General features: G+C 42.5%; 1 long non-coding RNA gene across 1 annotated transcript; it reads left to right on the top strand.

Moving 5' to 3' along the window:
- The first annotated feature begins 224 nt into the window (after positions 1 to 224).
- Positions 225 to 14914, top strand: LOC142869591 (uncharacterized). The gene is made up of 3 exons (XR_012918186.1): positions 225 to 591; positions 2647 to 2753; positions 14193 to 14914. It is a non-coding gene; the product is annotated as an uncharacterized LOC142869591 (long non-coding RNA).
- Positions 14915 to 15630: the final 716 nt, after the last annotated feature.

Genomic DNA, 15630 nt, shown 5'->3' with positions numbered 1-15630 from the left:
GGATTTGCTCCTCTCACTCCCAAATCCACAAATCTGCTCCCCCAGGTGCCTTCGTGGCCGCCGCCTTCCTAAACTGTCCCGGCAGTTCATGCTTGTCAGATTGGGTTTGCGGAACAGTGGCGCGTTAATAATTTATCCCCAGCAAGGCCACCGTAGCTTGGTTTTAGGCGCTTTGGGGTAAAGGGTGAGGCGCAGGCTAGCACGGCGCGTGCGCGGAAGGAGGCGCGCCCGAGTCAGTGCCCTGTGCCGGCGCGTGGCTGGGGCGCGGCGGCCGGAGAGAGAGGATTTAGGGATGTTAGGGCCTGTGAGCTTCCCTAGCTAATAAGTATTAGCGTTGGTTTTGCCGAGAGCTGGAGCCGAGCCCTGCCCGCGCGGTGGGCCGCACCCACCCTCGCCCACCCGGTCTGCGGGCCGCCTCACGCGGCCCCGGGGTTCTCTCTCCAGAGCTGGACGATACCGCTTCCGGGGCCCGCAGGCCTTTAGTAGTGAACACACGGCTCGGTGACGCCCTCGTGTAAAATCATAAACCAATAAATCGATTTGGCCCCAAAAGGCAGGACAGCTGGAATGGGGGGGCTTACAAGGTTGTAGGTGGGTTTAGTATTCTTTGAGTTGTAATTGGTTAAAGAAAGCAAGCAAGCTTTGTCAAAAGACTTGCACTCGTGGAAAGATATGCTTGAGTTAAGATGAGGGGGTCTGTTAATTAGAGAGCGAGCCACAATAGACCTACTTAAAGTGATGTTAAGTAAATTGATATCCTGCAGGCATGATTTAACTTTTGCCTTGCCACGGCCTTAGGTCTAGTTTGCAAGTAGCCTAAACTCCAAAAGGGAGGCGGTATAAGGGGGCTTGTCTCACTCTCCTTCCCTTCATGGCCAGGAACTGAGTTTTAAGGTTTTTTGGGGGCCTGCTTGGCCATGAGGGGGGTTTAAGATTTTATTTTTGGTTTACACTCCCTTCTTTCTTGGGAAAATTCATCATTTTTTGTATGTTCTTTAAAGGTAGTACCTACTATAATACATAAGTTATAGGGCCAGGTCTCCCTGTCCCTCACATCAGAGGTGTTAAGGGGGTGGGCATGTGCCTTTGGCTCTGCCAGTGAGGTGCTCGCTCTGAAGACACTGACCCTTGAGAGAATTAACAGCAACATGGGATGTTTGGAGGTCTCATTCATTACAGTGGCTGTCGTGGGCGGACCAGACCTGAGAGTCTTTTCTGACTATTCCATTAAAAATTACACCCTCCCTTTTCTCAAGGCATACCTTATCCATTTCCTTGTTTTACTTTCTACCATCTGAAATATTTTTTATCTAATTATTTGTTTATTATCTGGCCTGCCTATTCAAATTTAAATACATGAAGGTGGAGATACAGTCTGTCTATTTACTGCTGTATCCCTAGTGCTCTTAAGTGCCTGCCATAGAGAAGGCACTCAGTCATTGTTTAAATGAATGAATAAAATGATTCATTTCTGTTGCCTATCCCCCTGGAGATCCCTGGGTTTCCAAACTTTTTAGGAATCCCATACCTCCAGCCCACCCTTGAGTCTGTTAGCCCTGATTGCCTTCCAAGAATTATCCCATTCAGCAAGTTAGCTAGAGTTACCTTCTACGCACGCTTACTATGTTATAGGCTTCTCACACACAGAATGTCCAAAGCCACATTCATTACCTTTCCAGTCAAACTTTTATGTATTTCGGCAAAGGACAACATCTAAGTAATTACCTTAGCTGGAAACTTAGCATCACTCCTTCTCCTTCACTCCTTGGACTTGGGAATCAGACAGTCCTGCAACAGAATGCAGAAGAGCCATTTACGTATCTGCGAGACTGGGAGAAATTGTATAAGTTCTTTGAAACTTGTTTTGCCTTTTTATCTGCAAAATTAGCACATTAACACTAATTTTACTTGGCTGTTGTGAAGATATACAGAGTTTGGCCCTACTGTAGGCAGTTAATAAATGGTATCTATTATTATTACCAATTCTGTTGATGACATCTTAAAATAGTTTCCTTTCTAGTCTCTCTGCCCTAGTTCAGACCTGAAGTCATCTCTGACCTGAACAATTACAGTAACCTTTTAACTGGCTTTCCTTTCAAGATTCATCACCAACTGTTGCCACAGTTATCTTTCTAAAGCAGATCTCTTCTTCAGTGACTGTGACAAATGTTTTAGGATGAAGTCCACACTCTCAAACATGGCATTTCAAGATCCTTCACAATCTACCCTCAAACTACTTTTCCAGAATCCTCTCATTTAACATTAACCTAAATATTTGTTAAGTGCCTATTGGATACCAGGTACTAATAGAACTTACATTTTAATAGGGGACTCTGTCAGTAAAAACAATAAGGTAATCACAGATTGTGACTTTCTTAACCTGTTTTGTGCTGCAATAGCAGAATACCTGAGACTGCAATTTATAAAGGACAAATTTATTGGCATTTTTGCATTTGGTATTTGAGTTTACCATTTGTAATTTTGTCTACCTATATAAAACTCTGTGTAAATTAAAGATAGCTGTTTGCTTTCCTGTACTGCAAATATCTTTCCCTAGTTTGTCAATGATTTTTAAACTTTATTATTTATTTTTGCTCAAAGAGAAATGAATAAATTTGGTGTGGTTAAATCTTTTTTTTTTCCCAGACAGGCATCTCTCTGTTGCCCTGACCAGAGTGCAGTAATACCATCATAGCTCACTGCAGCTTCAAACTTCTGGACTGTCTAAGCCTCCTGAGTAGTTAGGACTACAGGTATGTGCCACCATGCCCAGCTTTTCTATTTTTTACAGAGATGCGGTTTTACCATGTTGCTCAGGACTTTGCAGGAGACAGAGCTAGAAATATATGAACATACATACATACATATACAAACACTCTAACATACACGCATATACACAACCTAAATCTTTTTTCTAAAGTCACTCCATCTATACATATTCAAAATCATGAGTTCACACCAATATTTCTAGTTCCTAACCAATACTGCGGGACTTTTTCCAGGCTTTGCTTTTCTGTATTTGTAACTCTCTTCTCAGATAGTGAGAAACTTGGATTCCATTTACTCTCAATACATTTACTTCTTCAGTTAATCCCCCAGTGTGTAACCTATCTCCTGGCCTCTCAGACTGTCTCCTTGGCCAGCCCCAACCATGCTGGCTGAAGTCCTACCAAACACACCAACCATACCAGTCAAATCATCAGCCCTAGTGGTCCTGGCCACACTGGCTGATTCTTTGGAGCAGGGGCCACCAATCATGCCAACCGATGCCCCAACCCCAACTCCACTGACTGCATTGGCTGAACCAATCAATCAAAAGGATATTTTTTAAAAGCCCAGATTGTGCTGCTATGATTAAAATAGTCTGTTACTAGAGAAGAAAAAGACATCAGTGGAACAGAATGGAGAATCCAGAAATAGATCTAAATACACATGGCATTTTAGTTCATAGTAAAGGTGCTATTTCAAATCAGTGGATTTGGTGGTGTACTCAGTGATTGACTGATTAGTCAATCTTTCAAGTGCCATCAAGGTATGAGAATCTAGTTTCCAGAAGCAATAATAGCCCTGTAGCAATGAGCATGCCTAGTGCCTAGATCTTGATTTCTAAATATTACTTTCCATGAAAGGAAACAGGATCCTTGAATAAATGGCTGATTTCAGATATGGAACAAACAAGTATAAGATTAGCCCAGAAGGTATTTTTGTGCCAGAAAGTAAAAATTGCTTGAAGAATAATAAGGGGTATTATCTTTTTTATTCATAAAGACACAGAAATCAGCTTAAATGAAGCTTCCACTGACCAAATCTGGGATAATTTAAGCATCAAAACAAATATTGATAATAACAGACACAATCCACTGAAAAAAATAGAAATCCATGAGTCTGTACTGATATGAGCCTGAATAAATACATGAGTAGTTGGACAAAATGGATAAATCTACCTTTCAGTAAGATGCCAACTAACAAATACAGAGGAAATTATAGAATTAGGATCATTATGCAATGAGTATGGTAATAATTAATTCAAGCAAGACCCATCAATTGATGCTACAACTACTGGATGAATGATTGATAAGAAATAGGGTATTTATATAATTCCAAAGTTATTTCCACAGACTATATATTCTTTTTTCTTTTTTTTTCTGAGACAGAGTCTCACTCTGTTGCCTGGGCTAGAGTGCCGTGGCATCAGCCTAGCTCACAGCAACCTCAAACTCCTGGGCTCAAGCAGTCCTTCTGCCTCAGCCTCCCGAGTAACTGGGATTACAGGCATGTGCCACCATGTCCGGCTAATTTATATATATATATTTATGTTTTGTTATTTTTTTAGCTGTCTGGCTAATTTCTTTCTATATATATATTTTTAGTAGAGATGGGCTCTCACTTTTGCTCAGGGTGGTTTTGAACTTCTGAGCTCAAATAATCTGCCTGCCTCGGCCTCCCAGAGTGCTAGGATTACAGGTGTGAGCCACCGCGCCCGGCCACAGAACTATATATTAATGCCAAATACTTATCAGTTAATTTTACAGCAGGGAGATCAGGCAGACACTATCTTATAATAAAAGTTAAAATATAACCAGTAATAGGACATATGAACTCTGTATACTTCCTGATGGGATGCCATTAGAATATGCTATCACTTTTAGGGTATTTCTGTCAAAAAATGTATAACTTATATGTAATTATAAGGGACTTTCTACAAAGTGAGTGTCCTGCTATCTTTAAAAATGTCAAGGTCATAAAAAATAAGGAAAGACTGAGAACTGATTCAGATTGAAGGAGACTGGAGAGACATGACAACTACATGTCATGTGTGATCCTGAATGAGATCCTGGACCTATAGTAAGTATTATTAGGGCAACTGACAAAATTTGAATGTGGTCTGTGAATTAGATGAAATGAGGTGAGCCCTTTAAAAGAAGGTGACAAGTTAGAGAGAGGTTCCCCTGCTGGGCTGTCAGCAAGCAAACAGCCATGCGGTGAGCTGCCTGTGTGTTGGGAGTCGACTACCTCTCACCACCCTACCCAACAGAGAGACAGAGACACCGAGGATGCAAACACACAAGAGGAGTTTATTTTCTGGCTAGCCAGGGTCCAAGCCTTGAGCACCAACGCAGTGGCCACTCTGGTAGGCAAGGACCCCGACGGGGGTTGCAGCGTGCCTTTTATCTCTATGGTGCATACGCTATGCAGTGGCTGATCACGCGTGGATCATGCATTGACCTTTAACATGATTGGTTGGCTGGTAGCCCCACTATACAGGGGTTCGAACAATGCAAAGTTGGCGCAAACAAGCAAGCAAGCAGCAGTTTCCATGGCACAGAGAAGCAACAGTTTCCAGAAGCCGGATGTTGGTCCCGGCTTCACTGGGGGTGCGGGGCCTTGCAGGTGTGCAATGACTCGACCCCTCACATGTGGAGGGTGGACTTTAGAGCTGTCAGTGGTCCCCGGACAGCAAGAAAGAAAACAAGGACCTCAGTTCCACAGTTGAAAGGAACTGAATCCTGACAATGACCTGGATGAGCTTGGAAAAGGACCCGAAGCTCCAGAGGGGTCTGCAGCCCGGCCAAAACCTTGATTTTAGCCTGATGAGACCCTGAGTAGGGAGGCCAGTTATGCTGTGTCAGACTTCTGACCTTCAGAAGTTGTGAGAGAGTAAATGGGTGGGGGTGGGGGGCTGCTAAGTTTGAGGTGATCTGTTATGGAGCAAAGGAAAACAAACACAGACATTCAGAATGCAGATGAGCTGTTGGGAAAGTCTTGACCAGGGGGAGAAATATCAACCCTCTGAAACCTGGTACGGGTGGTGCTGTACTACTAGGGCACATTTTGAAGTTCTTGGGGAATCCAAATTGGAGAGGAACACCCTTGCATACAGAGTAATGTACAGCATCGCAAGTTAGGCAACCGATACTTGAGAGCTGTTATCCCAGGCGGCAGCCTCATTTCATAAAAAATGGTGGCATATTCTGTGATTTTTTTTTTTTGTTTGCCATTATTTTTTAATAGGATCATATTCTACATTCTCTTTCTTCTGCAGCTGGCTTTTATTCTTGGTAGTACAGATTGAACATATTTGCATATTGGTGTACATAGTGATCCACAACATAGTTACAGCTGCCAAGTGGTCTGCTGGACATGTCATAGTTTAGCTACTCCCTTCTTCACATACATTTAGGTTGTCTCTAATTTAGGGGTTGTTATAAACATTGCTAGAGTGAATATTCCTGTTAAATATCTACTTTTCTCTTGTGAGAATACTTCCATAAGAAAAATTTCCAGAGGTGAAAATACTAATGCAGAAGATGCAAATGATTTTACATTTAATAAACGTTTCACCAAATTGCCCACCAAAAATATATCAATTCAAGGTTTTCCTTGAATTTTTATATCCTTACTAACATCAAATATTATCAGTCTTTTCTAAACTTGCTAACCCCAGATGAAAATTATATTGTGTTTTTTTTGTTTTTTTTTGAGACAGAGTCTCGCTTGTTGACCAAGCTAGAGTGAGTGCCGTGGCGTCAGCCTAGCTCACAGCAACCTCAATCTCCTGGGCTCAAGCAATCCTTCTGCCTCAGCCTCCCGAGTAGCTGGGACTACAGGCATGCGCCACCATGCCCAGCTAATTATATATATATATTAGTTGGCCAATTAATTTCTTTCTATTTATAGTAGAGACGGAGTCTTGCTCTTGCTCAGGCTGGTTTCGAACTCCTGACCTCGAGCAATCCGCCTGCCTCAGCCTCCCAGAGTGCTAGGATTACAGGCGTGAGCCACCGCGCCCAGCTTATATTGTGTTTTAATATGTATCTCTTAATTAATAAGATGCATTGTTCTTATATGTTTATTGGTTTTTCACATTTATTTCTGTGAATTGTCCATTCATGTGACTTGCTCATTGGAGTATAAATAAACTAATTTTAATGCAAACTTTAAGACAATCTGGTTAGGCGAATAAACGTAATGTGTATAATGACTTTGAAGGCCAAAGGGAATATTAGAGTTGTCATGGTGTTACATTATTTGTGCTTCAACTAAGAGGTCTTCAGAGCAAAGTTAAATGATTATTTCTTCCCCTTTATAAGAAGAAGTTATTGTACAATCCTCCCAAGATTGTTCCAGAATCACATAGACTTTGTCACTTTCTTGGGGGATTGTGCCTTAGAATGCGAAAGTATAGGATAATCTCCAATTCCCCACGTTCACTCTGGTAATGCAACCTTCTCTGTCCACAGGATTGTTGTGTTGGCCCTTTGGCGAGTGTCTGCAGTTCACTCAACACCATGAGCACAGCTGTGTTCTAACCTCTCAGAGCAATGTCATGCTGGGGGTCCACTCCTCCCTGGCCATGTGGTGATGTCTTTCTTGAGGTCCTTGCCGCTGGTCTCCGGGCTGCTCCAGTGGTCTCAGCCTCCAGTTCTCCTCCACAGCCTCCTCCTGTGGAGTCTCCCAGGGTCTCAGGTACCCCTCCTTCCGGCCCTCGTCCGCTGTATGCTCGTCTTCTTGCTTCTTTTTTCTAATTTCTGCTAGTATCTGTCTTTTCTGCAGAGACACTCTGTCTGGCGGTGTTTCTCGTCCGCCATCTTGATCCTTCCACCCCACCCCCCCATACTCCGTGATTGCTTGATTAGTCAATCTTTCAAGTGCAGTCAATGTACAGGAATCCAGCGTGTAGAAAATGGCCCAGCTTCGGAGTGAAAGGGGAACTGGGTGGAGTAAGATCCTGGCACTCTTACATGCTTAAGGAATGAGTCATTTCAAAATAGCTCAGTTTTCTGAAAGGCTCAGTGCCTTTGTGCACCCAAATATTCTTTCTTAAAACTATTTCGAGTGGGCAAACACTTTCACATCCTTTCTCTTCTTTTTATTTTTAAATTTTCATAAACAAAACGAAAATGTTTATGTTTAAAATCAGATGGGAGGGGAGAGAGAGAGAGAAAGAGTACACTTCTCTCAACTTCTCTTTCCCCACCCTCCAAAATGGTTATACTGTATAACCATTCTCACTTCTTCCACTTGGAATCAGGACATTTTTTTTTAGATGGGGCCTTGCTTTGTTGTCTAGGCTGGAGTACAGTAGAGCAATCATAGCTCACTGCAGCCTTGAACTCCTAAGCTCAAGTGATCTTCTTGCCTCAGCCTCCCGAGTAACTGGGACTACAGATGCACACCACCATGCCAGGCTAATTTTTAAAATTTTTTTGTAGAGACAGGGTCTTACTATGTTGCCCAGGCTGGCCTCAAATTGCTGGACTCAAATGATCTTCCCACCTCTACCTCCCAAAGTACTAGGATTACAGGTGTGAGCCACCATGCCCAGCCAGAATCAAGGCATCTCTTTAAGAAACACATTAAAACCTCAACTTATTCCACAAATGGGACAGGATTTCTTAATTTCCAACTTAGGATTTTTTTTTTTTTTTTTTTTTTTTAGACAGTCTCTCTCTGTTGCCAAGGCTAGAGTGAGTGCCTTGGCATCAGCCTAGCTCACAGCAATCTCAAACTCCTGGGCTCAAACAATCCTGCTACCTCAGCCTTCCAAGTAGCTGGGACTACAGGCAGGTGCCACCATGCCCAGCTAATTTTTTTCTATGTATATTAGTTGGCCAATTAATTTCTTTTTATTTATAGTAGAGACAGGGTCTCGCTCTTGCTCAGGCTGGTTTCAAACTCCTGACCTTGAGCAATCCACCCGCCTCGGCCTTCTAGAGTGCTAGGATTATAGGCGTGAGCTGCCACACCCGGCCTCCAACTTGGGATTTTGATGCTCCCAATGCTTTTTTGCCCCTCTTTACCCCATTTCCACTTCCCTACTTCTGTCAGCTATAGCCCTACTTTGACAATGTCCAGATTAATAGCATTTACACTTTGTCCTGAATCTATGGTTGATTTTTCCATAATTTATATATAGTTCAATTCCATAAGTTGAAATTCTGTAACTAGCATAAATATTATTACAGTAGTGTAAATAAATACTGTTTATGTAGAACCAAATATCGTGTTGGGCTTCCTCTCCTTATTTCATGTCTAATATGACCCTCATGCCTCTTAATGGGTAATGGTGCTAAACAGGAATGTAATGATCCTAATTTAATGTTCCTTAACAACTCAGGATCATAACTGAGTGAATCCCAGCTGTTTTGCTTGCCACAATCCAGTGGTGTCTATAGGGTTTACTGAGGTACAAAGAGTGATTTTCCTTCTAATATTACTAACAGTCATCATTTATTGAGCACCCAATAAGTAAGCATCAGGCATTCTGATAGGCAATTTTTTTGTTCTATCTTAAAAACAACACTGTATCACCCCTATTTTTACAGATGAGAAAATGCAAGTTAATTAGCTGGGAGGGCTCAATTCCAGTGAAGGACTGGACACCAAGTTGGGTTGACAAGCTAATCCCAGTTTGGCTGGGACTTTCCTGGTTTTAGCACTGAAAATCCTACATCCTGGGAATCCCCTCAGTTTTGGGCCAATGGGATTTGTTCACCCTATGAGTCCAGCCTCTCTCTCTCTCTGTTTTTTTTTAAAATAATAATAATAATAATAAGCCATTTCCATGGCTTGGGCTTTATTGCTCTTCTGCTAGTCAGTCATCATTTGCTAATGGACTGTCTGAGTTGTGAGCTCTAACCACAACTGGCTGGTACTGGTGTCAAACTGTGAGCATCTGCTGAGCTGTGCTCCTCTTATTTTTCAATTCTTCTCAGTCAGTGTACATTAGGATGGTGATTTTTTCTATATCAACCACCTTGGAAACCTGCCCTTGGTCATTTCCTCATCTTCATCCCTCCACCATGGGGTACTTCAGAATTCAGACCTTGAACTTCTTTGTTGTCTATGCATGATGAATCATCTATTCTCATAACTTTAAATATCATCCATGTGAGCTAATGACCCTTAAATATAGGCTGTCAGTGTAGACATTCCCCTGAACTCCTGGCATAGATAGTCACTTACCTATGGGACGTCTCCTCTTAGAGGTGAAATAGTTATGTCAAACTTAAGATGTTCCAAAGTGAATTTCTCATCTTCCCTGGAAAACTTGCTTCTCTCATAGTCCTCTGTGTTTCAAAATGACAACTTAATCCTTCCAGTTTCTCAGGCCAACACTAGAGTCATCCTTGACTCTTCTTTTAATCTCTTGCCCTATATAAAATCTGGCAAATTCTGCCAATTCTGTCTCCAAAATGCATCTAGAATTGGACCACTCTCACTGCCTTCATCCTAACAACACCTGGGTCGTAACCATGTCTCTTTTGGATTATTGCAACAGCCTCCTCTAATTGGTCTCCTTTATTCCATTCTTGCCCATCTGCAACCTAGTCTCAAGAAAAATCCAGAGTGGTCCTTTTAAAACATGTGTTGGGTCACTCCTCTGCCCATAGCTTGTTTTTTGTCTCACCCAGAAGAAAGCTTGGCTCTTAGGATAGCCTTGTGTTATGTGCACATCACCCCTGACCCCATCTCTGCTCACCCTGGCCTCCTTGCTCTTTGGAAACTCCAGGTATGCTCTTTGCTGTTCTCTTTGCCTGAAAGATTCTTTCTCCAGTTATTAATATCTGAAAGCAGGACTGGCTACATAATATGTGGGGCACAGTGCACAATAAAAATGTGGGGCTTCTTGTTAAAAAATCATTAACAATTTCAAGACGGTGACAGCAGAAAATTAAACCAAGTGTGGAGCTCTTCTGAGCACTAGGCCTTGTGTGAAAGTCTGCAAGTCTCCCTTCCTCAGCAACTCAGGAATTTGTTCAGTAGTCACCTTCTCATTGACTCCTCTTTCCCTGACCACACTATTTAAAGCTTCATGACCCTTGTCCCACTCCTTATATCCTCCTTACCATTTTCTCTTTAGCATCTCTCAACCTCTAACTCACTCTATAATTTACTTACTTATTCCCCATTTTCTGTCCTCTCTCTCTGCATTAGGATATATGAGGGCCAGGGGTTTTGTTTTAGTCACTGTTGTATCTTCAGCTCTTAGAACAGTACTTGGCATATAGTGGGCACTCAAATATTGGAAGGAAGGAAGGAAGGAAGGAAGGAAGGAAGGAAGGAAGGAAGGAAGGAAGGAAGGAAGGAAGGAAGAATGGATTGATTTATTTTGTAGCTTTCTGGTAGGAATAATCAATGTTTAAATCCATCTTTCAGAGGGAGAATCTCATGGACCTGCAATATCTGTATAAAAATTACATGAATTGCTTTTATCTGCTGCAGAGTTTACCCCAGGACACACAAGGGCCACAGAGCAGCTGGATCTTCTTGCATTCAGAGAATTAGGCCTCCTCACATGGGCTTTTTCTAATGCAACCTGTCTCTCCTTATAAAGTCCTAAAACCTTTTAAATTTTCTAAATTCTTGGCTCTTTTTCCCATTTAAAAGTAATTTTGTAGATGAAAGGATTTAGGATTCAAAAGTTGTAAAAGTGAAAGTCTCTACACTTTGCTTGTCCAGCCACCTGGTTCCTTTCCTCAGAAAAAATACAAACATAATTATTCAAGTCTCTCGTGAGTCCTCCCATGATGGGATTAAGACCACTGGGACTTAGGGATGCTATGCCTGAGGTTGTGACAGGATAGGATATGAAGGAATTGCCTGAGCAGAAGCCTGACATAAGTGCAGATGTTAACTGTCTAGTTGGGGGACATATATCAGTGATTGGGAGTACAGCAAAGCATGCTCCAACCTCAGAGCCTAAGAGATCTCATGCATGTAAAGCCATGGACTTGACATGAAAACTTCTCATGGCTGTAGAGGTAGATTGCAATATGTCAGCCCAGGAGAAGGGTCTCAAGGCTTCCATAGTGTTTGAATGCTGGGCCAAGTTCCTTCTCTCTCTTTCTCTCAACAATGCCTCAGTTAATGTAAAACCAGTCTCCCAGTGGAAAGCATGTTTCCTTGTTCCTTGATCAAATGGGTTGCAGCTATGGACATTAAAGATTGATATCCATGCACATACAAAGCTTGAGCTTGGGATAAAATCAGTTTACCTTGATCAAAAGGGTTGTACCTACCGAAGAATTATGTGTTTTTCACTTCTAGAAAGGAAAAGGAAATTAGCTAAGACACCTTGTGATTTTGGGGGGAGCCCCACAACCTTTGATTATTGTATCTCATGATTTTTTCACATGAGATCATTGTATTTTGCAACATGGCAAAGAAAATAAAAAGCAAGTGCTGGGATTCAGTCACTGCCACCTTGGCACCGGAGTGCTGGTGGTCCCCTGACCTCCCCGCTTTCTTATCTATTATTTCTGTGTCTGTGTCTTTGTTTCTCTCATCTCTTGCAACACAATCTTCCAGGGGACCCTATCTTTATCATGGATGTCACAAGCCCCCAATACTCCCAGAGATACTCTCTGCAGAGACTGTACTAGTAACCGTGGGTGTGATGTGTATGTATGCTCTTTTTCCTCCCACAAAAATAATTGCATAATAGGATGTAAGAATGGGACTGTTTCTGTCTCTGTTTTGACTGAGGTGCCAGGACTCCAAGTTCCAAATACTCTTTGTTTCCCAGGGAAAAGGGAGGGGACCTTTGTATTACTCAGAAAGGAGGTTTCTGCAAACTGATGTTGCAACCCTTAGGCCTTTGCTACTTGAGGGTATAGAAGAGGTTGGCAAGGCCAAGGTAGATTTAGAGATGGATGAGAAGGGAGCTGTTGCCTTGGGCTTCGAGTTCCACAAGGAACCTTGTGGCATTCCTCGCCTTCAGGCAGGGCTGCAGTGGCTTGCCCACTAAGGTGATTTTACCTCCCAGGGGACATTTGGCAATGTCTGGATACATCTTGGGTTGTGACAACTGGGAGCATGCTGCTGGCATCTATTGGCTAGAGGCCATAAATGCTGCTTGTCTTAGTCTGTTTGGGGTGGCTATAACAAAATACTTTAGAATGGGTAATTTATAAAAAACACAGTTCTAGAGGCTGAGAAGTCCAAGCTCAAGCTGCTGGCAGGTTTGATGTCTGGCGAGGGCTTGCTCTCTGCTTCATAGATGGAGCCAGCTGCTGCATCCTCACATGGCAGAACGGCAGACAGGCTCCCCAAAGCATCTTTTACAAGAGCACTAATCCCATTCATGAGGGTGAAGCTCTCTTGACCTAATCACCCCCAAAGGCCTTGCCTCTTAATACTACCACATGGGGTATTAGGTTCCAACACATGAATTTTGGAGGGATACCAACATTCAGACCATAGCACTGCCAAACATCCTAGAATGCAGAGGATAGTCCCCTACAACAACAAAAAGTATGCCCCCAAATGCTAATATTATTGATGTTGAGAAACACTGGTCTAAGGAGAGGGGCTCCTTCAGGACCACTTGAGAACTGGTTAAATGTTTCTTGTAGTTGATGGACACAGGGTACTGGTGTCTGGCCCATGTCTGGAGGCCGGTGCTTGGCTCACTATGCTAGTGGCAGGGTTACTGAATGGGGAGCTATGTCCATTCTCAGAGTGTCTGATAAAGGATGCTGAATGATTCCTGTGGCCCAGATAAGACTGTGAGAGGGAGAGTGACGGAGAGATTGGGGGAGCACTGTATGGAGAGGGGCAGGGAGCTCAGGAGAAGGAGGCTAGAGGGACAGTGACAGAAGCTCTGGGAGAAGGAAGCAGTCATGAGTACTACTCTACCCCAAGGGAGCTATCTCCACTTGGGGGGAGGTGTGGAGTGTGTGAAGTGTTTCCAGAGAACTTCTCAAAAGTACTACAGGAGAGAATGGATCTTCATCAAACACCTGAAAAGCCCAGAGAGCTGATGACAGCTCTCAACATTATTAAGCAAGTGAGAGCTTGACTGACACTCCAATAGCACATAGAGAATAAAATCCAGCACGCACAAGATCCCACTTGACTTGGCCCCTGCTGGCCTCTCTGACTCTATCTTCCCTCTCCTATTTTGCTCCAGTCATGGCAGACCTCAGGGCTGTCCTCAAACATATTGAGCTTGCTCTGACCTCAGGGGCTTTGCACTTGCTTTTTTTTTTGAGGCAGAGTCTCATTCTGTTGCCTCTGCTAGAATGCCATGGTGTCAGCCTAGCTCACAGCAACCTCAAACTCCTGGGCTCAAGCAATCCTTCTGCCTCAACCTCCCGAGTAGCTGGGACTACAGGCATGTGCCACCATGCTCGGGTAATTTTTCCTATATATTTTTAGTTGGCCAATTAATTTCTTTTTATTTTTAGTAGAGACAGGATCTGGCTCTTGCTCAGGCTGCTTTTGAACTCCTGACTTTGAGTGATCCACCCGCCTCGGCCTCCCAGACTGCCAGGATTACAGGTGTGAGCCACGACGCCTGGCCTGCACTTGCTTTCCTGCCACATTTTCCTACCTTGCATCACTGCTGCCTCTCTTCATTCAAATCTGTGCCCAAATGCCACTGTCTCAGAGTGGCCTTTCCTGATCAGCCCATCTAAAACAGGAAAGAGCCTGTCACTATCTCCTTCCTTGCTTTATTTCTCTTCAGATGACTTAACACCTAACCTTTGGTTGGAATGTATTTACTTACTATTTCTCTTCTCCATTATAAAGTAATATCCCTGAAGGAAAACACTTCATCTTTGTATTCCCAGGGCCTAAGGCACATTGAAACATTTCAAAGTTGCCCAATATTATTGAATAAAGGAACGAATGGGTATCTGAGCAATGCTATTGTGATTTGCTGAGCTGTTTGGTTTGGCTTCGGCTTTGTGGATGAGTGGAATCTCAGGTCACTTCTGTTGCTTCTGATGCTGAGCTGTTTTGCAACAGCTGACCTGTTTGCTCACGTGGCGTGATTGGTGCGGCCTTATGTCTGGTGTCTCCTCAGCAAAGATCTGCTCTCCTCAACTCTGACCTGCCTATCCTCCAGCATTCTCCTGTCAAATTCCCCGGCCTCTGAGCAAAAGACAGCCCCGGCAAGGGAATAGTAAGACTAGGTCAACCACTTCACACAGCTTTTCAGATAAAAAACTTGCTAGGATCTTTGCTGAGATCACGCTTCCCTGTTTAGGCACTCAGGTTAAAAGTTGTGAGTGAAAAGAGAGTAATGACAGTCTGTACCCTTTTATTTTTTTAAGTCAAATATGGCTGTATTTTATTTTTATTGTAATTTAAGAGAGATACATATTTTAACACATTAACTGCCACGTGAGTATTTAACTCATGTTAATTTTGAGCCTGGGGCATCATGAAGCAAAACCTGTAAAACCCTGCAGTTGGTTATGAAAATCTTACTTGTTGATGTTCTTATTGTTACAATTAATATTGACAATTTAATTCTAAAAACATGGATTAAATGAATAGAAGTCAATAACAAATTTTTCATCAAATTAGAAAGAATCGTTTTGTTTTCAAAGTTGTTACTCTATGTTTGTAATTAAACACCGTGGCCCCAAGGAAAGAATTCTTTTTTTTTCTAGTGTGGCACTCAATGTGTTAAAATAGGTATCATTGAAGTATTGAGAAATGTAAATCAGGGGCAAAGTGGATAAAATCATCCATAATTCTCTTACTAGACATGATTACTTTTATCATTTGGGTACATTCTTTTCATCTTTTTTCTATGCATATGAAATATATTTTAAAATGACATCATATTAAACAATATATCAAAATAGCACATACAAGTAATGCCACATTGTA

Source organism: Microcebus murinus, chromosome 2 (assembly GCF_040939455.1).
Source record: "Microcebus murinus isolate Inina chromosome 2, M.murinus_Inina_mat1.0, whole genome shotgun sequence".
Taxonomy (NCBI): Eukaryota; Metazoa; Chordata; class Mammalia; order Primates; family Cheirogaleidae; genus Microcebus; species Microcebus murinus.
Note: the sequence above shows the minus strand (reverse complement) of the source record. Positions and strands in the feature narration are given on the sequence as shown.